This window comes from Panthera leo, chromosome A2, assembly GCF_018350215.1.
Source record: "Panthera leo isolate Ple1 chromosome A2, P.leo_Ple1_pat1.1, whole genome shotgun sequence".
Classification (NCBI taxonomy): domain Eukaryota; kingdom Metazoa; phylum Chordata; class Mammalia; order Carnivora; family Felidae; genus Panthera; species Panthera leo.
Genome location: NC_056680.1, coordinates 15,643,436 through 15,666,568, shown reverse-complemented (window position 1 = coordinate 15,666,568; position 23,133 = coordinate 15,643,436). Strand labels below are relative to the sequence as shown.

Sequence of the window (23,133 nt, the reverse complement as noted above, 5' to 3'; positions counted from 1 at the left end):
CGGCAATCAAGCCTGAGTCACAGAGGGGCTGAGTGTGACAGCAGCCCCAGAAACACAGCCTAGAAACGCCTGTGTTTAGAAACAGTAGGCCGAGGCTTCCGGGAAAGATGATCTATTTTGTGATGCCTTAAGGTTTCAGAATGACTGTGGGCCCCTTCACCTACCTCCTCTGAGCTAATGTCATCATCTGTCCTCTGAAACCCTTGGGTCTGGAGACAGAGGAGGCTGGGGTGCAGGTAATTGCAGCTGACAAGAACCTTGCTTTTCAAGAACTTGAGCCCCAGGACAATGCTGGTCAGGGCTCCCCAAACCCCTCGTGGTATGATGTGGGGAAATGGGGGTTTTCTAGAAAGTCATGCATGCTCTTCCTGGAAGCAGGGAAGGGAGATGTGGGAGAACACACTGGTGAGCTTCCCAGAAGCCTCATTTTCTTGGTGACCCTGCACCACAATTATCTTCTCTATCCGCAAGGACGAGATTCAGCTACAAACATCAGGATAAACGATAATAGTGGCTTCAACCAGTGCTTCCCAAACCACCGTGGGCACAACATGACACCTGTGGACCTCGTGAAGAGGCAGAGTCGAATTCGAAAGGTCCGGGGCGGGCCCTGAGGTTCAGCGTTCCTAGCAAGCTCCTGAAGGATGCCCACGCTGCTGGTCCACAAAGCACACCGAGTAGTGAGGGCTTCCACAGGGCAGAAGTTCCTTCCTCCCTTAGGTACCAAAAACCTGGAGGTTGATTCCCCAGCTATGTGGGACCCATAGCAGCATCAGAGAGTCTGACTCTGACCTCTCTGTTCCTCCCTCTTCAGGGGTGGCTTCTATCCATAAGATCACCTTGTGATCCAAGATGGCTGCCGGCGATGAAGGATCTGTGCTCCAAGCCAGCAACAGGGAAGAAGCAAGAGAGAGAAAAAGAGTGGTTCTTCCGGCCAAGCCAGCTTCTCCAAAATATTTTTCTTGCAGGCCATTGCTGCTTGGCCACCCCCGAGCTGTAGAGAGGCTAAAATTGGGTTTCTTTTCCTAAGAAAGGAGACAATGGGTGGCTGGTGGGCAATTACAATGTCGGTTCCATCTCTCCAGTCACTCACCACCATTGTGAAACCCTAATGCAGAGAAGCATGACCTTGATAGCCTCTTTTTTCCAGCGGTTATTCTGAGGAGGAAGAGGTCGGGCTCCACTGTGCATCGTCTGGGTGGCTGGTGAGCCATGGCGAGAACAAATTTTAAAAAGTTCTGACGGCAGGGAAAGAAGGAAGAAGAATCGGGCAGAGTGGATTGGATTCTTATACAGTGCTGGAATCTGGAATCTGGTCTATGGTCTGGAATCTGACTATAGTCATGCTTCTGAGGCATGAGATCTATCTTGTTCCCCAAGAAGTGGGCCTCCTCCCGGGGCCCTGACAGCCTCCTCAGGCGCCCGGAACAGATTTCCTCGCTGCGATGTTTTAGCTACAATATTTCGTCCTCTCTCGCTGCTCACTGCAGTGCATGCTCCAGCCCCAGCTTCGCCCCTGGCTCATGCCCCTGGCACCTGGCCTCACCCGTTCCTGGGTCCCTTCTCTTGCTCTGAAGAGAACCTGCCTGGCGCTTAAATCTGCCAGAATCACCGGACGTGGCCGCTGACAATTCCTTGATGCTTTGGGTATTTTTCTTCACGCCCAATGTCCCCTCTAACTGAAATTACGTGGCCTATAGCCCCACCCACCCACCTAGGGAAAGCAGTTCTGGGGTGATGCTTAGACAGGGGTGCCCGCCGAGGGGACCGGGAGTGGACACCCCACCATAAACGCTTAGTGGCTCATGACGCGACCTGATGCAAGGGGAACCGACCAAACCAAGGTGAGAGCATTTGCTATGCCAGTCAGAGTCTCTCACCAGGGGATCTGACGTGGAGTCACAGGACAGAAAGAGGCACACGCGTGGCCTCTTATTAACGATGCCACCAACTCCTGTGGCTGACGTCCCCAGCTGCCAGCGCCACGGGGCCGGCATTTTGGGATGTCCAACCTGATGGGGTCCCATCCCGCTGGCCATCTGGGAACTCCGGCTCGAAGGCGATACCGCTTTTCTAAATGTAACCGTGGCTCAGCTGCCGAAACCAAATCCCAACGACACGGCTGAAATAAATGTAGGTCTAAGCTGGCGTGGCCGCTCCAGTCCGCAAAGGTGTCAGGGGCCCAGGCTCTTTCTATCCTGTCGCTCTGCCCACTGTGGCCCCGTCCCCACCTGCACTGTGCTGGGGGGCTCACAGCGTTTCCACCTTCTGCCAGGCGGGAAAGGGCAAAGGACCCGGATGACGCGCCTCTTCCTTTTAAAAGCACAGCCTGGAAGCCACACAGAGAACTTGCACTTGTATGAATCACTGGCCCGAACGCGGTCACGTGGCCACCCGCAGGTGCAAGGAAGGCTGGGACATGTTGGCCCTAGTCTAGGCAGGGAGGTGTCGGGCGAGAAACCCAGGATTGTGTCCCCCGAGAGATAATGAAGAGTAGGGGACGTCTCCGGGTTCTGCTGGGCAGACCGGCTCCCTCTGGAACGCGGGGCTGGAGGGACCACAGATGATTTTCTCCCCGGGAGTGAGAGAAGAGAGAGAGCGACATGTGGAAAGATAGCAGCCGTGAGGCCACGAGAGAAGTCAAGAGCCCACGTGGGCCCCAAAGTGCCTGTCACGCCAGACATCACTGCCCTCTCAGGAAACCCCCTTCTCTCAAGGGCCCTGACGCTCTCAGGAGTCTCTCCTCTGCACGTCCAGGGTACTCAGTCCCATTGGAGGTGAGGTGCAAAGCAATGTTTGACTAGTGGGTCCGGTGTACAGATGAGCAAACTAAAGTCTACACCCTTCACCCGCTGCCCTGGGACCCCTGGCCCCGATCGATAAAAGAAGGGAAGATACAGCAGAATCTCTTGCTTTTAGGCTCTCGATCAGCGAGATGGAAACAAACCACCAACACGTGATGCTATCTGGCTTCCTCCGCGTGGAAAGTGCAGCCAGAGATCGAGAGGGCCCTGCCCGCCAAGCCCACAGCTCGGGGTGAGTCACCCGTGACGTGAGGCCGGGGTGTTCGCATGGGCACGGGGCACCGGACACGTGGGCCTCGCTGAGCATCCACAGTATGAGGCCTCCCTTGGAGATCACAGTTGACTGAGCCACGCTGCACACGCTGGGGCCTGGGGACACATAGGAAAGGAGAGTAGGCCGGCGCTGAGGGGACAGGATGAGCCTCAGGTCCTGGGGGAGGACGTCGTTCCCAGGAGGCAGAAAGGGTGCCTGAAGAGGATGACAGTGTGATACCTCGCCTGGACACATAACTTTTGAAAACACGAAAGCAAAATCCCTAATCGGGACTTCCCGGATCTACAGTGTGTGTGAATTAGCCGCGGGCAAGCCCAGAGGCGAGCACCCCTTGCTAACCCCAAGAACGGACGTCTACCGGACGTGCCGGCCACGAGCCAACCGCGCTGCAGTGCTGGGGTCTCTGTTTCGGCCCAGGTGGCCCTCAGGTTAGGATGGGGACATGCGGAGCCGCCTCAGGAGGACAGGGTGGGGGACTGGTCCGGAGCGACAAGCGCCGGAAGGCCAGCAGCACGGGGCTCCTGGGAGGAGTGAAAGCAGCTGTCAAGCGGCTACTGGCTGCTGATGGTGGAAAAATTCATTAGAAACTTCAGTTTAAACCAGCGTGAGCGAAAAAGGGAATCTGTGGGCTGCACAGCCAAACCGCACGCGCACAGAGGTACAGCTGGACCCAGGGAGGACTGGATTTAGAGATTCAACAGTCGTGAGGACTTCCTCTCTCCATGCACAAAACCCCACAGACGGGGCGGTCTGGACAGCGGGCATTTGTGCCCTGCAGGTGGGCAAGCCCAAGGCCAAGGCACCTACACACTCACTCTCGAGGAGGGTCTGCCTCCGGGCTTGCAGGCGGCCGCCTCCTCGCCCGCCCTCCCATGGGCTCTGCTCTGCCTGAGCGCTCGTGGGCGCAGAGAAGGGCAGGCCCCCGAAGGGCACTCATCCCGTCCTGGGGGGCCTCACCCTCAGGACGTCATCCAAACCTCCTTACCTCCTAATACCGTCCCCTTGGGGATCAGGACTTCAACACGTGAATTTGGTGGGGAGGCCACGTTCAGGCCGTCGTGACCCAGGCCTCTGATTCGCCCCGACCGTCAGATTCATGCTCGCGATGGAGCTGTCCCCGCCAGGCCGAGGTCACCAGAGCAAACAGCGGTGAAACAGCCAGAATCCCAGCCTCCCCTCCCAGCGCTGGGCTGAGAGAACCAGGAGGCCTCCTGCTTGGCTTTGCCAGGCCACGTGCACTTCCCTGGCCAGCCACTTTGGCCGAAAGGAGGAGGCCACTATGATTGGCCTGGGCAGATCACATGCTCATGCGGTCACGTGGCCGCCAGGAAAGCTGGCGTGGGGAGGAAGCCTCCAGGGCGCCATCGTATGTAAGCACCTCGCGCGACGCATGCCTGCTGCAAAGCGACCCGGAAGCGGAAGCAGATGCCGTGGGGCTGTGCGGAGCCCTCGCTGGCGGGAGACTCCTTGGTGGACAGGCTGGAGATTATTCAGGGCGCTTACTCTGCAAGGGGTGGAAAGCTGTGCGATGGCGTCTTGTAAACCAGAAATGCTGTTTGTTACTATTAGGATAGAGGCGGGGTGCCCCGGTGCTGGGATAAATGGTGGGGTGCAATTTACTTTAAAATGCTTAAGCGCCAAAAGAGCGATCCGAATGTGAGTCTGTACCGCTTCGTCTACACTCTCAGGGAGGCCAGTTGCCCCCAGGAGGGCAACTCCAGGGGGTGGTAATTAGAGTTTAATCAGAAGGCCATAGCCCAGAGGGGCTCCCACAGTGCTTCCGCTGTCTCTCTGATGGATACCAGAGGTGGCGTTAGCTGGCGTCATGAATGGAGGGATGGGTCCTCGTTGGTGAAGCACCGAGAAACCCCACGAACACGTGGGCGGGGTGTTAGAATCTACGGAGTCTTTCCTCCCTCCCACTTAGGAGTGTTGACCACCCACCGCCTGCGTGTCCAGCGGCTGATTCCGGAGGATGGGGGCCAACCCGAGTCTCTCCAGCTGGGTCTCCAATCCCGCTGCGAGAGTACTGTCACATCGGCTTCAGGTGAGACCTTCTATGGTGCGCCATGTTGGGGGAGCGCCCTGAGCAACGGAGAGTTTAGACTTCATCAAGCCCTCAGGAGACGGTGTGACTGATAGGTGCCCACTCGATAGGCAGTGTGTGGGGGAGGAATTCGGTCAGAGACATGTAGCGGGAGTCACCCAACATGTAGGTGGGTGAGAACGGGAGTTACTCTTGTAACCAATGGCAGCTGCTCATATTAACCAAAGGAACGCCGTGGTTGTACGTGACCAAACTGGGAGGCGGGGGTGCGCCTGGGTGGTTCAGTTGGCTTAAGGTCCGACTCTTGATTTTGGCTCAGGTCAGGATCTCACGGTTCGTGAGTTTGAGCCCTGCGTGGGGCTCCATGCCGACAGCGGGGAGCCTGCTTGGGATCTCCTCCCTCCCTCTCTCTGTCTCTGTCTCTGTCTCTCTCTTTCAAAAAAAATAAAATAAACAACAAAAAAACGGGAGGTGGGAGGTGCCCTTGCGAGCTCAGGGGCCCTTCAGGTTTCATCAGAAATATCTGGTATCCATCAACTCTCAGGGTCCCAGCTGGGCTGGAGGCTGGGACAGGAATCCAACCCCCAAAGACATGGGAAAGGGTGTTGGGTGAAAGGCAGGGCCCATTCACACTGAGACTGGGGGATGAACAAGCTTCATGAGGGAGAGAGAAGTCCCAAGGGACGAGGCAAAGACCCTGCAGCCAGAACTGGAGCCCAGCTGGAACCAGAGCTCATAAGAGGCTCCACGGATTCAAGCCTCAGAGTCTGGACTGCAGCCTCCTGAGAGACCTGGCAGAAGGGGACACGGGGGTGATGCCACCTGTGTCACCTGCAGAAAGGAGGCGGCCTCAGAGCCTGGAAACCAAGCCTGCCAGCCTTCCATCCATAGCTGACACGCCGGAACCACTACCAGGAAATTCAGAGAGATTAGAACTCATGACACCTTCGTCTTTATCAAGAACATTGAATCATCACCCTCTGTTTTCACTGATCAGCACTCTCAAGGTCATTGCAAAGACTACGAAGCTGGCGTGAAAGTTGCCTCGAGAAGTTCACTACTCAAACTGGCAGCTCAATTTTTCTGCAGAGGGAAGGAGTTTTTCCAGAACGTGAAAGAGGAAGAAGGCGGAGTGGGGCTGGGTGCTGTGGGCAAAAGGGCAGGGAAGAGGAGGGGACATGCCACGGCAGCCCAGAGGAAGATTTCCAGGGACTTGCTGGACACATACATGTGAGGTGGTTTCCCTGGTCCCTCCTCCACCTGGCAGAAATCCTTAGCAAGTTCCCCACTGCTCATAAATGCATGTGTTAACTCCTACTTCCAGCGTTAGAACTGACCTAAGCCAGTTAAGTCAGGGGTAACCGTGCGGTTCCTTTGGTTAATACCAACAGCGGTCATTATTTAAAGGAGTTGAAAGTCCCCTACTCCCCTGTAACCTTGCTCCGAGGTTACCATAAAAGCAAGTCTCAGAATGAGTTCTGCCCTGAAAATAGACTTCTTCTTGGCAAGCAGGCAATACTTTCAAGTGCAAGGGGATCATCCGGGGCCACAAAGGATGTAAACAGAGACCTCAAACAAAGCATATCTTAGTGAGAGCTGATATAAATGGATTTTCTTGTTTTGCTTTCAAAGTTCCCCCATGTGGCCTGACTCCCCAACCGGAAGGGAAAGAGACAGTATGATAAAACATGAGCCTCGTGCACTGTGAAAGATTTGCAGGCGCAAATATGAGATGCTGTACGGCCCAAAAGAAGCATTTCCCCCTCAAGAGCGTCTGCCAGGAAGATCTACGAGGAGACTGCCTCATGAAGGCACAAAGGGAATTGTGAGAGGGGCAGGCTTTATCTGCTGCAGGTGCAGGGAGGAAGTCCAGTCCAGGAGGGTAGGACTGGGTGTCTAGACTGTGCACGGTACAACAGTCCTAAGCCGAGTAAGCATCCGATACTGGGGTCCAGTCAGTCATGTGCCATTGGGGGCAGAACTCAGCATTCAGCACAGGGGTCCCAACAGTGGTGATCCTCCAAAATCCAGGAAGATGGGTGACAGGTAGGAGGGCACCTTGGACAACTGTGGGTTATAGCACCGTAGCCACTGGGGTGACATTTTGGAAGACCAGAGGACCCCAGCCCTGAGCAGGAACTGAAAATGACAGAGGCTCAAGAGTGGGTTCTGGAGGGACTGAGTCACTTCCAGGTAGAGACTGGGTTCAGAGAGTGAGAGAAAATCCCAGTTATCGGAGACCGTCTGAACCAAGTTCAGGGCCACATACACTGGCCATAACTGAAGCTTAAGCCCAGAGTGTTGAGCTACATCTCCTTACCTGCCCCTTCTAAGGTCGGGACTAATCCCCCCAACGGAAGGGTTTTACCTGGGATGCATTCAGCTGCAAGTAACCAGGAACTGAACCGTAAGTGGCTTCAACAATAAGGAGATTGTTGACTCACAAAATGGAAAGATTAATACAGCAGGCTTGCGGCTGACCTCATCCAGCAACAGCAGCAGCAGTTCGCTTTCCAGCGACTTTCTAGACTCTGTTTCTAGACTCTGCCTTTCTCGGGATGGTGGCTTCATTTGCAGGCTGGTAGCAAAATGGCTCCTGCCATGCTGACCTTGGGTGTGAACGGCACAACACCACAGGGTGAGCTCCCTTTGAGGCTCATAAGCCTTGTGGGCAGGATAGATTCCCTGAGCAAAACCCTCGTCCCCTTAGGAAGAAGGACGAGGAACGATACCAGCCACAACCAGAGTTTGCCAAGGGCAGGATGGAGCACAGGTGGATAGGAGACTGGGATTCCCAGGGCTGTTGCCCCTCTGCTCAGCTGCTGCATCCGGGGCGAGCCACTTCAGCTCTTCGGTCCCCAATGTTTTTCATCTGAAGATAAAGTGATCGAACTAGAGAATCTTTAAGACTCTACTCAGCTCTAAATAGTCTTTGACTCCGTGAAATGGGTCGTTCGTGGATTACTCTCTACAAAGCCTCCGAGTATGGGAAACGATTGTCATCCTTTGTGGAAGGTTACACTTTCTAAAGATGGCCACAGCGACTCGTCCCACCCCACAGGCCCATGGCCACTCTGCCATCGGGAAGTGGAGTCTAATTCTCATCCCCTTAAGTCTGTGCTGACCTCATAACTCGCTTGCTATCCCAGGGGACCATGGGAGCGTGTAACTACGGTGGGAGAAATTACCCTGACGGCCTTCCCAAAAGGCTATGCAGGTTCCAGTTCTCTCTAGCTGCCGAAGAATCTAGCACCATAGAAGAAACCCCACTAGGCTGAGCCCGCCATGCTGGAGGGGCTCTGGATAGGCATTCACGCGGACCACCCGGCTGAACTTCCAGCCCGCGGCCAGCCTCACCTGCCGGCTCTGTGCATGTGCCATGTCGGCCATCCAGCCCCCGCAGACCTTCAGATGACTGAGGCCTCAGGTGACATCATACCGTGAGCCGCATGAGAGATCCCACAGGTGAAGAGTCCAGCGGAGCCTTTTCGGAATTCCTAACCCCCGCCCCCCCAAACCATGAGCAAAATAAAATGGTTGCTGTTCTACACCCCTGTGTTTTGAAGCAATTTATTATACAGCAGGAGTAACCAGAATATCCACGCGGAAAAGTGGGCGTCAACGAGCCGGGAAAGATTTAGGGTCAACTTTGAGCAGTGGTTTCCGATCGTTGCAAAACCCTGAAGACATCTAATTTCTCGTTGTGGCTGTTTAAGAAATTGGGTGGAGAGATGCTTTGAGGAACGATCTGGCAGGGTCTTGCCCGGAGGGAATGACAACGGACCTTCACATTTATGCGGCCCGCTGTAGTTGGTGAAAAGCGTACTAACTCAGCTGAATGTCACAGCTAAGGGCTAAGGCACAAATCAGCCTCCCTCCTGGACTTCCTGAGACTGTGACCCACCTGTTTTCCGTGGAGAGAACACGAGTGGATGAGCAAAGCCTCCCTGTGGTGAGCGCCCATATGCATTGGGTACATTGCCGCTCAGTCCCGATTGTCTCCACGTTGCGCCCTCATACGGGACAACAAGGCGGGCTGGAGTCCTCTGAGCTACCCAGTTTCCCAGCCGGGTCCCCCTCGTGCTCCTCGCGGAGCCTCCTCTGATGGCCTCAGGGTCCCGCCCCCTTTTACAGCTGTTTTTAGCAGCCTCTGCCTTGACTCTTAGTAGATGCATCCTCTGGTTATTAGTTTTCCTTGCAGCGGGTGTGCAAACAAAACCTCACGACGATGGCCCCGCGAGATGGGCAGGGCAGATACAACTGTTATTGCAGCAGCCGGCCTTCAAGGTGACCCCCGGGGGGTCTGCACCTTCTGACGTTCACATCCTCGAACAGGGTTGCCTTGGGTAACAAATAGGACAGTGCAGAGGTGACAGGGCTTGACTTCAGAGGCCAGAACATCCAAGATAGGGTGGCTTCTGTCCTTCTGTCTCCGATTTGCTCACTCTGGGCGGAGCCAGCTCTCCCATTCAAAACTCAAGTGGCAAGAAACCAAGGGCTCCTGCCAGCAGCCGCGTGAAAGAGCCGTCTGGAAAGCAGGTCCCCCAGGCCCAGTCAAGCCTTCAGATGACGAGAGCCCCAGTGGACATCTGGCCCTCCTGCCATGAAAGGTCGGGAGCCCAGACTCCCCAGCCGAGTTGCTCCCAAATTCCTGAGCCTCAGAAACAACGTGAGATGATCAGTGCCTAAGACACTACGTTTTGAAGGAGGTTTTTTTTTTTTTTTTAAGTGATAGATAATGAAGAGAAACATCCTCTGAGACACAGAGCCTCAGAGACGGACAGTGACTGGCCCAGAGATGCACAGCTAGAGCTGCGGCGGAACAGGGAAGAGAGCCCTCACCGTGTGACCTGCTGATCTGTGACGGGCCTCATGATTCAGCTAGTCCCCACTTTGGCCCCAGAGAAGGGAGAGATGAGGTTGTGGGCATGACACAGCAAGCTGACTGAGCGGGCCCGGCCGGGCTCGGAGCCTAGACCCGCAAGGCAACTCGACTGGGAATCCAGGCGAGGGAGACTGGCTGGGACCCACTGTTCCCCCTCACGCAGGGCCCCCATGATGAGAAACAAGCCAGCGACGGGGACGTCTTCTCACCCGGGCGGACACACACACACACACACGCACGCACACACGCACACACACACTTCACACACACTTCACACACGCCTTCTGGACGCCAGCCCCTACCACAAATGAGACTACCATGACCTGCGATGCTGTGATTCTGCTGGGCTGTGGTGAAGAAGGTTTGCGGTGCTGGGGCTGAGCGTGGAAGGTCCCGGACTACGACTCAGGGTCAGCCTTGCCTCCCAGTGTCCCTGCTGCTGATTCATGTGTCCACTTTAGAGAAGTCACCCCAGCAAGGGGTGCTTTCGGTTCCCACGTGAATCACTGGCCGTGTGATCGCTGGTCACCCGTCCGCAGGCTGGGCTGTGGGCTCCATGAGCCTCCCGTAGTGACCAGCGTGGTGGTCATGGGTCAGCAGGTAGCCAACCTACGTGGCCGTTTTCTCATCCTTCCAGCTGGATCGGACTTATTCCAGCAAGAGCTACTGTGGCCCCTGGGTAGGAGTAGGATCGGGCAAGTCAAGAGGGTAGGCAAGATAAAAAGATGGGGAGGGCTGAGCAGTCCTGGCTCGTGTTCCTGGTCCCCAGTCAGGCTGTCAACAGTGTGGAGGGAGCCGCCGGGTAGAGCCATAGAGCACGGACCGCGGTTCCCAGCGGGAAGCAGAAAAATGCCCGAGCCGCAGAGGGCAGCCCCTTGGCATACAGCAGACCCGCAGATGGGAGCTAGGGAGAGAACCTGAGGTGGTGACATATCACGATCAAGGACCTCAGCGACCCGGCAGAGGGCCCTGTGCCTGATTCCCCATGCGACATTCGAGGACATCCACAACGGAGAGGAAAAAATCATAGAGTCAGGGTGCCTGGGTTCGAATCTAAACCCCAGATCCCATCACTTGGAGAATCTTGGAGAAGTTGTTAGTCAATCCGGGCCTCAGTTTCCTCAAGAGTAAAGTCAAGCGAATGGTTTTCAAACTGGGCTCCTTAGAGCCCTAGGGTTTTGCAGACCCGCCTAGAGTCTGCCATTGGGAGGGAGCCTTTAAGCCAAGACTGTCCAATCAAAGTGTAAAGTGAGTCACATATGCCATTTAAAATGTTTTAGCAGCCACGTTTTTAAAAATCTAAAACTCAATGGGTGGTGTTAATTTTCATTCAGTATATCTAAGAGATTATTTCATGTGGTCAGTTTATTACATTTGCTAATAGGATATTTTACGTTCTCTTTCTTGTACTAAATCTCCAGCGTCTAGTGTGCAACGTGCACTTAAGCACATCTCAGTTCACTCATATCCACATACCCTGCGCTCAATAGCCACGGTTGTGTACTTGGCTGGTGAAGAGGGAGGCAGGGGGGCCTGTAAAGGGAGAAGACTGCCTCCTGGTGGACAAAACAGGGGAGTGTGTGGGGAAAACCCCCGAGAAGCCATGTGTGTTTGGGGCTTCATCCAGCCAAGGGCGTGAAGGTAGGGGAAGGAGCGTGACAGCAGAGGTCGTGAATTCATCTGGCCTTTCCTGCACCGTGAGATGTTCGTGACAGCTAGCCAAGGTCTCAGTTGCTCTGAAAATGCCTTTGCGTTGTGAACTGTCACGTGCATTACCTCGGTTTGAGGCTGGCCTTGTATAGGATTATGATCCAAGGGAATGGGTGGCCATTTGGGGAGAGCACACGCAAATTAGGGAAGCAGGGCGACGCGGGACTCCTGAGGAATTTGGGCGTGAGAACGCATGGCAACCCCAACACTGGGGAGAGTGGCTGTGGGCTCTTCCCTCAAGGAATTTTGCTGTGAAGGAGCGGGGCAGACCAGGGGGTGGAGCACAGACCCGAGGGTGTTTTGAGTGGGGGGAAAATACTGGGACAACGATACAGCTGCCGAACAATTGTCATGAGAAGATCAAAGGAATCAGAGTCATTCATTCGAGAGGCAGGAGAGCAGAGCTGGTTAGGAGTAGACTCCGGAACCAGCTTTGCTGGCTCCCGGAGGGGGTGTGACTTTCCGCAGGTTACCCCGTCTCTCTGTGCCTCAGTTCCCCCGTCTATACAACGTAGATAATAATAGTCCCTGCCTCTGCGTGTGCAGTGTGATGAGTTGTGTTTGACGTGAGGATAAACATATGCCGAATGCTTAGAACAGACGTAAGGAGGGGTCATGTATTAGCTGCTATGATTATAGGAGTTCCTTTAAGGGGCAGTATTTTCTGTGAGTGCTCACACAGGGGTCAGCCCCTTCCTCAGTGAGTTGAAGTTCAAGGGGAATTACGTGGCAAGTCTGAGTATCCTCTATTCAGAAGTGACAGTGTTATTTCAATAGAGGGCAGTGGCCCACAGTAAGTTCTCTAACATCTTCAACTTGTGACTGCCAAGAAAGCCAGCTTCCTGACCCGGTTGGGGACACTTGGCACCGGGGAGGTCCAGCCCCCTGTTTTACCAATATCGAAGCTTCCCTCAGGGCGCCTGGATGGCTCAGTTAGTCAAGCGTCTGACTCTTCCTCTCGGCTCAGGTCACGATCTCGCGGTTGGTGAGTTCAAGTCCCGCATGCATCGGGCTCTGCGCTCCCGGCGTGGAGCCTGCTTGAGATTCTGTCTCTCCTTCTCTCTGCTCCTCCCCTGCTTTCGCTCTCTCTCTCTCAATAAGTAAATAAACATTTAAAAAGTTTTTTGTTTTTTGTTTTTTTTTTTTTTTTTGTAAGAAGCTTCCCTCCTTCCCAGGGAAGTAGCTGAACTTACCAGGATTCACAATTCTACCTTTCAACTTTGATGTTGATGATTTCAATAATCTATTTTTTTTTTTTTTTCAAAATAATGCCTACCGTTTGTTGAGCCACTGAATGGCCACCAATGACCAACATCACGTCTAGCCCATCAATTCTGCAAGGGGAGTATCTTTTCCGTGTTATAGCTGTGCCTCCCAGTCTTGCTTAAATTACAGGACTCTCCTGAGCAGTCGTTTTACTTACCAAATCTAAGCCCCTGGGCCACCTCGATCTTGGCCACACTTGGGAGGGAGGGGGGGACGTGACTTAAAAAAAAAAAAAAAAAGGAAAATCCTGGTGGTCCAGATCCGCGCTCTAGGCCAATTAACCGGAAATCTCTGGCTGTGAGACGTCAGCATCTTCAGACTCCCCTGCGGATTCAGTGTAGCCCAGATCAAAAACCACGGGCTCTGAAGACGCGATTTTGGTTCTGGACCCGAGCCGTCCTCAAAATCGTGCCTGGAGCGTTTTTGCAGTCTGCCTGGGCGCACAGAACCCCAGTGTGCATGCGTTTAGTTGACCTGAATGACACTGTGCCACAAACACGGTCCGGAATACTTCTTTCTACTCGACATCATGTTTTTGAGCTGCAGCCACGGAGACCCATTTCTGGCTGCTGCTTTGTGTCACTATGTGTGCACGTATCAACACTGTATATGTTCATCCCCTAGTGACAGACTATTTTATTTTATTTCATTTTATTTCTTTGCCATCAAACACGACGCTGCGGTGAGCGTCTCCCCAACTCCCTGCTGAGGCCTGTGCGGAGTGTCTCTGGATGAGGACCCCCCCCCCCCGCCCCCCAGAGTGAAGCTTTCTCCCTTCTCATCAGCCTTTGATACTATGAGTTTCCGATTTTCACTCGGGTAAAAAGAAACGATGTCCGTAGCTTACATCTGCGTATGCCTGATTGCTGTGCAAGTCCCATATTCCCAGAGCCGTTCGGCACCTGAATTCAAAGGGCTGCACAGAGGGAAGTCTCCATCCAAGAACCAGTAGAAATTCCTGAGCGATGACCAGGGCTCGGCCGGGTCTGTACCACGAAGTAGACACGGCCCAGGAGGAAACGGGGACTCGGAGGTCATCATGACCGACCCGTGGGTCATCAAGGCAGTTCCTATGAGAACCGGCATCAGGATCTAGGTGTTCTGACCCCTCACCAAGGCTCTTCCTACTAGATGGGGTGGTACCTGGAGCCCATCAACAAGAGAAGTTTCCCTGCCAAGCCCGGGGTTCAGACTTTTGTGGGACAGCTGGGGGTTCTCTTTGTTTTTCTGTTTTGTTTATTTAAAAATTTTTTTATTTGGTTTTATTTTGTTTCACTTTATTTTATTTTAATTTAATTTTATATGTTGAGAGAGAGAGAGAGAGAGCATACATGTAAGCAGGGGAGAGGGGTAGAGGGAGAGAGAGGGAATCTTAAGCGGGCTCCGCGCTCGGCGGGGAGCCAGACACGGGGCTCGACCCCCTGGCCCCGGGATCATGACCGGAGCCGAAATCGAGAGTCGGAAGCTCAGTCTGACTCTTTGTTTCTTGAATCAGCTTCACGGAGATGGGTAATTCACATTCGATGAAAAGTACCCCCGTTAAACGGGCATTCCCACAAGTCTACACCAGTGTGACCACCACCAGTCAAGATAGAAAACATTCCTGACACCCCCAAAAGTGCCCTTGCAATCACCCACCTTCCTAGACAAATCACCCACCCCAGGCAGCCAGCGATTTGCTGTCAGTGTGGTTTAGATTCGTCTTTCCCAGAGTTTCTACCACTGCAGATTAGATTTATCCTTCCCCGAGTTTCCCAAGTTCCATTCAGTTCTGAATCAACTCGTGGGTGTTACTCAGCATGCTGTGTGTGACAGCCTTCCGCGCTGTTGCACGTAATAGTAGCCTGTTCCTTTCCATCGCTGACTTCTCTCCCGTCGGATGACTATACCACAATCTGGCGGTCCGTTCACTTGTTGATGGACCTTCGGTTGTTTCCAGTTTGGGGCTATAGCGAATAAAGCTGCTGCAAACCTGTTTTGTCCAAGGCCTTGTGGGGAGAGCAGGGCCGGGACCGGGCGGAGGCGTCCAAGGTGCAAAACTGAAGGACAGTCCCCCCCCAGCTCCAGGAAGGAGCCAGCTCAGCACCCGCCTGCACCTGAGAGTGAGCGCCTCCTTAAACACCACCCCCCCGGCGTCTCGCTTGCCTCACCCTGGTCCTGGGACGGGCGAGCAGAGGTTTTTGTTGTGCGGCAGGATATTCACGGTCCACTTAGAGCCCAGGAACAGAGCCAGAGTCTGAGTTTCTCAGCGTGTGAGCTGAAAGACCCCTCGCGCGGCCTGGTTACCTGCTGAGCTCATTGGACTTGGGGATCCCTGCCCCCTCCCCGCCACCTTCCCGCATCAGGATTTCTGGGCCAAGCGCCTGGAGATCGTGTTTGGTACAACATAAGGGACACGCCAGTACTCTGCAGTTGTAAACCCACGGCCGTGGGCAGTCAACAGCCGTTGAAGCTTTTAAAGCCGAGCAGTAGGAGGACCAAAGCTTGTTTGTCTGGGATCAACGCCCAAGAGTCTTCGCCAGTGTGTGTTCAGGGGTGGCCAGACGCTGCCGAGCTCTTTGCCAGGGGGGCTGTGTCTTTTTGCTTTTCCGGCAGCGACGCAGGGGGACATCTAGTTTGTCCACATCCTCGCCGGGATCTGGTGTTGTTACTGTGTTTGATTTTCTCTCGTATAGGTATGTGGTGGTATTTCCTCACAGCTTCCGTTCATACTTCCCTCACGGCTGGCGACGTGAAATGTCCTTTCGTGCGCTTGTCGGCCGTTTGTCTATCCTCTTCGGTGAAATGTCCCTTCAAGTCCTTTGCCAACTTTTAACTGAATTGTTTCTTTGTTTGTTTGTTTTACTACTGAAGGTCAAGGATCCTCTGCATATCCCGAATGTGTATATGCAGAATCCTTTGTCTGCTATGTGGTTCGCAAGTATTCTCCCCCAGTCTGTGGCTGGTCTTACAGGGTCACTTGCAGAGCAAACGTGTTTCATTTTGCTGGAGTGTGATCTATCTGTCTTAGGCTTGTGACACTCTGATGTTATGTCTGAGAACCCTTCACCAAGCTGTAGGTCCCCCAAGTCATCTCTTACGTTTTTCTAATTTTACATATGCGAGTATGTCCATGATGCATGTTGAGTTAAGTTGTGTGAAAAGTCCAACATTCAGATCGAGGTTCTCCTTCCTTCCTTCTTTTCTTCCTATTCCTTGCCTTGCCTTCCTGTGTTAGCCATTTACGTCCTTTACTTTCCACATCGGTTTTAGAATAAGCCTGTGCATGCCTACAAAAAAAATCTTAAGAGATTTTGACAGAATTGCATTGTAACTACGTATCGTTTTGGAGAGAAATGACACTTTTACTGTGATGAATCTTCCACCCTGTGAACATGGTGTGTCGCTCCATTTATTTAGATCTCCTTTGATTTCATCAACATTTTGTAATTTTCAGCATCCATGTTCTATACACTTTTTGGTGATGTATGCACAAATATTTCTTTTCTGAGAGATTGTAAATGGTACTGTACTTTAATTTTGCTTTCCATGTGTTTATGGTTAGCATAAACAAATACAATTGCTTTTTATATGTTGATCTTTTTTTAATTTTACTTTTTTAAATTTACATCCAAGTTAGTTAGCATCTAGTGCAACAATGATTTCAGGAGTAGATTCCTTAGTGCCCTTTCCCCATTTAGCCCATCCCCCCTCCCACAACCCCTCCAGTAACCCTCAGTTTGTTCTCCATATTTATGAGTCTCTTCTGTTTTGTCCCTTCCCTGTTTTCATATTATTTTTGTTTCCCTTCCCTTATGTTCACCTGTTTTGTGTCTTAAAGTCCTCATATGAGTGAAGTCATATGATATTTGTCTTTCTCTGACTAATTTCACTCAGCATAATACCCTCCAGTTCCATCCACGTAGTTGCAAATGGCAAGATTTCATTCTTTTTGATTGCCGAGTATTACTCCATTGTATATATATACCACATCTTCTTTATCCATTCATCCATCGATGGACATTTGGGCTCTTTCCATACTTTGGGTATTGTTGATAGTGCTGCTATAAACATGGGGGTGCATGTGTCCCTTCGAAACTGCACACCTGTATCCCGTGGATAAATGCCTAGTCGTGCCATTGCTGGGTCGTAGGGTAGTTCTATTTTTAGTTTTTTGAGGAACCTCCATACTGTTTTCCAGAGTGGCTGCACCAGCTTGCATTCCCATATGTGTTGATCTTATATTCAACTTTGCTAAACTCTTTTACTGGCTTAGGAATTGTTACAGTCTTGTTTTGTTTTTGGATATTCTTGGTATTTTCTATGCAGATTATTATGCCACCTGCAAACAGGTACAGTTTTATTTCTTGCTTCCCATTCTGTGTGCCTTTTATTTCCTTTTCTTGCCTTACTATACTGAATAAGAGTGTTAAAAGCATGTGTCTTTGTCTTGTTCCCAGTCTTACCAGGAAACATTCAGTCTTTCACCAACTCGTGTGAGGTTAGCTGCTGGTCATTGTTACACATGTTCTTTATCAAGTTAAGAAAGTTCCCCCATCCCCGGTTCTTGAGAGTTTGATCATGAATGGGTGTTGAATTTTGTCAAATGCTTTTACTGTATTCGTTGCTATGTATCTTTTGTACTATTTTTTGTCTCGTGTGGGTATAGGGTAATACTGACCTCACAACGTGAGTTGAGAAATGTTCTCCTCTATTTTCCTGAAGGGATTATGTAAAATTAGCATTTACTCTTCTTTGCACATTTGGAAGAATTCCCCATCCAAATTATTTGGACCTGGGGATTTTTTTTTTCAGGAGTTTTTGTAAATTGTTTTTAACGTTTTATTTATTTTTGAGAGAGCGCAAGTTGGGGAGGGGCAGAGAGAGAGGGAGACAGAGGGAGACACGAGATCATGACCTGAGCTGAAGTCGGACGCTCAACCGACTGAGCCACCCAGGCTCCCCTCTCAGGAGTTTTAAAATTATGACATCAGGGACACCTGGGTGGCTCAGTCGGTTAAGCGTCCGACTTCGGCTCAGGTCATTCACGCGGTTCCTGAGTTCGAGCCCCACCTCAGGCTCTGTGCTGACAGTTCAGAGCCTGGGCCTGCTTCTGATTCTGTGTCTTTCTCTCTCCGTCCCTCCCCTGCTGGTGCGCTCTCTCTCTCTCTCTCAGAAATAAACATAAAAAAATTTTTAGATTAAATTATGACTTCAATTTCCTTAAAAGTCACAAGGCCATTGAGGTTAATTTATTTCATTTTGGGGGAGCTGTGGTAGCCTGTGTAATCAGTTTGCTTCATCCAAGTTGTAGAGTTGTCTGTAGGATTTGACTACTCTCCTGTGATGTCTGCAAGGTCTGTAGTGACATCTGTTTCGTTCCTGATATTAGCAATTTGTGCCTTTCTCTCTCTCTCGTTTTTTCTGTCAGTCTTTCTAGAGATGTATCACTTTTATCCCATCTTCTCAAAGAACAAACTCTTGTTTCATTTTTCTGTTGTCTTTGTTTTCAATTTTATTATTCTGCTCTTTATTTTTCTTCCTTCTACTTACTTTGAGTTTATTTTTGCTTTTCTTGTTCCGGGCTCTTAAGATTGGGGCTTAGATTATTTCTGTGAGCGAGTTTCTCTTTTCTGATGCAAGCAATTGGCAATGAATTTCCCTCTCAGTGCTCCCTTTCTGACTCATTTTTATTCCATTCTGTGTGCTTTTTTTATTATTATTATTATTCCCCTTGAGACTTCTTTGATCTTTGGGTTATTTTAAAGTCTGCTGTTTCTTTTCCAATAACTTCCTCGGTGAAGATTTTCAGGAGCAGGAAGTTGCTTTACTATTTTTACATATTCGATTTTATTATATTCTTCGCAGCTGTTAATTTCACAGTAAGGATGTGCTGGAGGCCAAGTTCGTCTTTGTTATCGAAGGAGCCCAGAGCTTTGTCCGCTAACTTGCCTTGACAAGGAAATAGAGGTGAACCCTCCCCAGCCCCCGACCCCTGCACACATGGATACACACGCATGCCCGTGATCCACTGACACCCACACCGAATCAGCAGGGCTCATTTTCCAAAACAAGGCTAAGGGGCAGCCGCCACGGTAAACAAGAAACAGGAAAAGGAAGGTGTTTAGGAAAAAGGTATCAAGTCAGAACTAGGTCAAACCAGAAACCCCCAGCGGAAGTATCAGAAACATTTCAGGGTCTGGGTTGACGGTAGACAAGGTGCATTTCTGGTACATTGGTAACACCTGCCTTCAAAATCCTCCCCCCCTCCTCCACTCCCCACCATCACTGCCCCTATGGTGGCGGGTCAGTCATTCCGCTTTGAAGAGGAAACAAAGACACAACTCTGGAACAGAAATTCCAGGAACTAACAATGTATCAGAGTGAAAGAAAGCTGTGTCCTGCAAAGCAGTTCATCACCCGCGACAGATAATAATGCCCTTCTCGAACGCTATGTGCTGAGGCTCATAGATACACTGTGTTTATGATGATATGCAACACATATATAAACATATAAGTAAGTCTTTACCCATCCGTCTGATAACTATTTCTGTTTCCTGTTTTTTCTGCTGTTACTTCTTACATTTCAATCTATCTGGAACCCCCTATGGTTGTAGCTTGATAACACATTGACAGATCTGGCAGTGTCTAGGGTTCCTCAGCAACCCAGCCATGAAAGAAGATCTTTGGGCTCTACACTTCAAATGCACAGGGAGGGGAGGCAACTTCACCTCCCCTTATAAGCCAAAGGCACCCAGCCAGCTTAGACCAGGGTTTCTCAACCTTGGTGCTGTTGCCACTTGGATAATTTTCTTTCCTGGGAGTCTATTCTGTTGGGCAGTGTCCCTGGCCTCTATCTGCTAGATATCAACGGCTTCCTCCCAGTTGTGATAACCCCAAATGCCCCCCCGGACATTGCAAAATTCCTCCGAATGAGAGTGACTTGTTCACACGTATGCCTCCTTATCCCCTGCTCCGGAGGCTGTACCAAGCCATGATGCCTGGTGCCACAGCAGCCATTTTGTGATCATGAGGAATGGTTCTACAGAGGTGCTGAGGCTGGTACGTGAGACAGAAAGGGCCCTAGTTCTTGATGACATTGCTGAGTTACTGCACCCACCCTAGCATCATCTTCCTCTGGGAAATTAACAGCCTGCCGTTACTTAAGCCACTTTAGTTATCACTCGCAGCCAAGAGCATCCTCTCTGCTTAAAACCTTTCACTTCTCCATTCAGGATGAATTTCCTTAGCTTCGCCTCCCTTTCCTGCCTCATCTCCCATGGCTCCTGCCAGGACACACTTTCTCCTCTTGGGCTGTAATTAGAGTCCTTTGAACCAGTCCCAGGGCTTCCTGTCTCCTGATTTCTACATTTGTGGTCCCCAGATGCCACATTCTCCCTCCTCTTCTCTCTCTGTTCACTCCTACTCACCTTTCCAGACTTAGCCTGTGTCATTACCTCCTGGACATCCTCCCTGAGTCTCCATGTGGTGGTTTTGAAATGAGGACCCCAAATTATTTAACACTCCTCCATTTGAAGGGGGTCACACATTTCCTCAAGGCAGGGATTTGGACCTTTGTGACTTTTCATTCTCTGAGCACCAAAACAGTGTGCTGGTTGACTCACCCAGGTGGAGTGTTATTCGATGACACACAAGGTGACTTTTTTAAAAGAAGTTTTTGGGGCGCCTGGGTGGCTCAGTCGGTTGAGCATCCAACTTTGGCTCAGGTCATGATCTCATGGTCTGTGAGTTCGAGCCCCGCGTCGGGCTCTGCGCTGACAGCTCGGAGCCCGGAACCTGCTTCGGATTCTGCGTCTCCCTCTCTCTCTGCCCCTCCCCCGCTCATGCTCTGTCTCTCTCTGTCAAAAATAAATAAACATTAAACAAAATTAAAAAAAATAAAAAAGTTTTTATTTAGGTTCCAGGTAGTTAACATAACAGGGTAATATTAGTTTCAGGTGCAGAGTATAGTGATTGGACACTTCCATACACGGCCCGGGGCTCATCACAAGTGCCCTCCTTAATCCCCATCCCCTCCATTCATCTCCCTTCTGGTAACCCTCAGTTTGTTTGAGCAAAGGCGAGAAAGAGACAGAGAGAGAGAGAGAGAGAGAGAGGAGAGAGACAAGGTGACTTTTGTGGTCAGGATGCACAGTGTGTGAGATGAGCTAGCCAGAATTGAAGACGCTGGGCGAGCCAACTCAACCCGACCAGCAGAACCTGCTCGTCTTTCAAGCCACAAACCCCAACAGCACTGCCTCTTATGCACAACCCCCCCCCACCCCCCTCCGAATCACGGGATGGTCCAGAATATGCACTACTGCCTAAGCGTCCCTACACCCGGCATCCAGCCCTCTTTTCCCTGGACAACCTCCCCTCATCCCCCAGATCTCCCTTTGACATCACCTCCTCTAGGAAGCCTTCCTCGCCTCTCCAAGGCTGCCGTGTCTAGAGTCTCTCCCTCACATCACACTGAGCACACCGCCTCCGAAGGTCCTTTTCCGCGTCAGTGAGCCCGCGGGCCTCTCGAGGGCAGGGAACGGTTTGTTCCTTTTTGAACACCCAGCACCTGGAGTAATGCCAGCCGGGGCTGGCTGCGAAAATGAAGGCTCACGGCGTAATTCTGCCCGTGGTGCGGCTGCGTGTTTTTTGCTCTTGTCCTCCATTCAAACGTGTACCCAGATCTGACCGTGTTCCGAAGGTACAGCTTCCTGCCTTGCGTTTCACTTTCCCCATCCAGGTACCCGGAGCTGGCAGCTACGGGGCACTCGCCTGGCATTGTTCTGAGGGCCTCACTCATTTCCTTGATTTAATCCCCGTGACAAGTCAGTGAGGCTGATGCTGTGATTACCTGTGGTGTGCATAGGGAAACTGAGGCACCGAAATTACGCGGCCCCTGTGTCCCGCGGTCTGAGTTTGAGCCCTCCAGGCGGACCCCAGAGCCCATGATATGCATCCCCACACCTGCCTTCTTCTGTCCCACCTAGCCACCTGCTCAAAATGCAGAGGCCAGACTCCCCCTGAAGAGCTTGTTTCTGTAGGACTGAGGAGGGCCTCGGGGGTTGCATTCATCGTGAGCCGTACATAGTGCAGTTTCCACACGGATCTCCCGCTCAGAAAGGAGGGCCGAGCCCTGGGACCATCAGGGAGCGGCCAAGACGTTACGAGGTCTGGAACCTGCCGTGCCCTTCTGGCTGCATCACAAACGCTGCCTGGGCTTCCCCTTCTCCAAACTCTTGTGACCTCTGCCAGGCATGCTGTCACCCCCACCCACCCGCCCACCCACGTGTGTTTGAAGAACCATGAGGGGGTGAGAAGAGGGTAGACGTCCTGCTCAGAATGAGCTGGCAAATGCCGCGAGCACCACCAGGGACGCCCCCACGCGGCCCCTTCCAGAGGCCCTGGAGAGGCCAAGAGCCCTCCAGCTTCTTAAATGACTGTCGAGTCCTCGCTACTTCCAGAAAGCTTCAGAGGCTCCATCCGGAACTGTTCATGCTGTCGCAGCACACCCACCGGGCTCCAGTCCCCTCGTGGCAGCCTGTGGCCGCCCTCCCAAGCGCCGCCCGGACAAATATCCGGGGACTCCAGCAAGGCTTCGCTCTGCCTGGGACAGGTGTGACCGGGGAGCGGGACAACAGCAGAACCAGGGGCGGCCCCAGCCGGCTACCTGTGTTTCCCCGACTCTCAGTGTGAAACTGTCTAACCAGGTTCATGGGTGGTCGGATGGGCACAGCAGGCTTCAGAGGAAAAGGGCCTCTACCCGGGAGCCGGTGATTTCAAGCCCCCAAGCTTGGAGGGGGCTGCATGATGATGCGGCAGGTGGCCCGGGACAACGCGGCCATTGGAGCTTTGCCAAAGAGCAGGCGGGGCTGCATTTGGGGGATTTCCAGGCGGTGTTGCCAATGGAAGCTAACTAGAAAAGGTACCTCTCAGCGAGCCACATCAAAGGCAAGTTTCTGGAGAGTTTGCAGGACTCCTGGTGGTGACAGTCTTCGAGGGGAACCCAAGAGTGTGGGATGGGAGAGGTGACATGGAAAATCAGGCTGGGGACTTCCCCCTAACCGATATCGTGTCCTCTGACCGTTGCTGTGTGATAAAGCCCCCCATAGAGAGAGGCCCCAAGTAAGAGCCCTTTAATTATAGCTCATAATTTTGTGGCTCAAGAGCC

General features: G+C 52.1%; 1 protein-coding gene across 4 annotated transcripts in view; it reads left to right on the top strand.

The window, feature by feature from the left end:
* The first annotated feature begins 4,305 nt into the window (after window positions 1-4,305).
* The window catches only part of XCR1 (X-C motif chemokine receptor 1), a 38,887-nt gene continuing 20,059 nt past the window's right edge, over window positions 4,306-23,133 (top strand). For 2 of the 4 annotated variants that reach the window (XM_042929085.1, XM_042929083.1), the window contains exon 1: window positions 4,306-5,125. The gene's annotated coding sequence lies outside the window, so the exon portion shown is untranslated. Of the gene's footprint in view, window positions 5,126-6,757; window positions 8,676-23,133 lie in introns of those variants that run through there. The other 2 variants (XM_042929084.1, XR_006199813.1) reach the window with 2 other exon arrangements.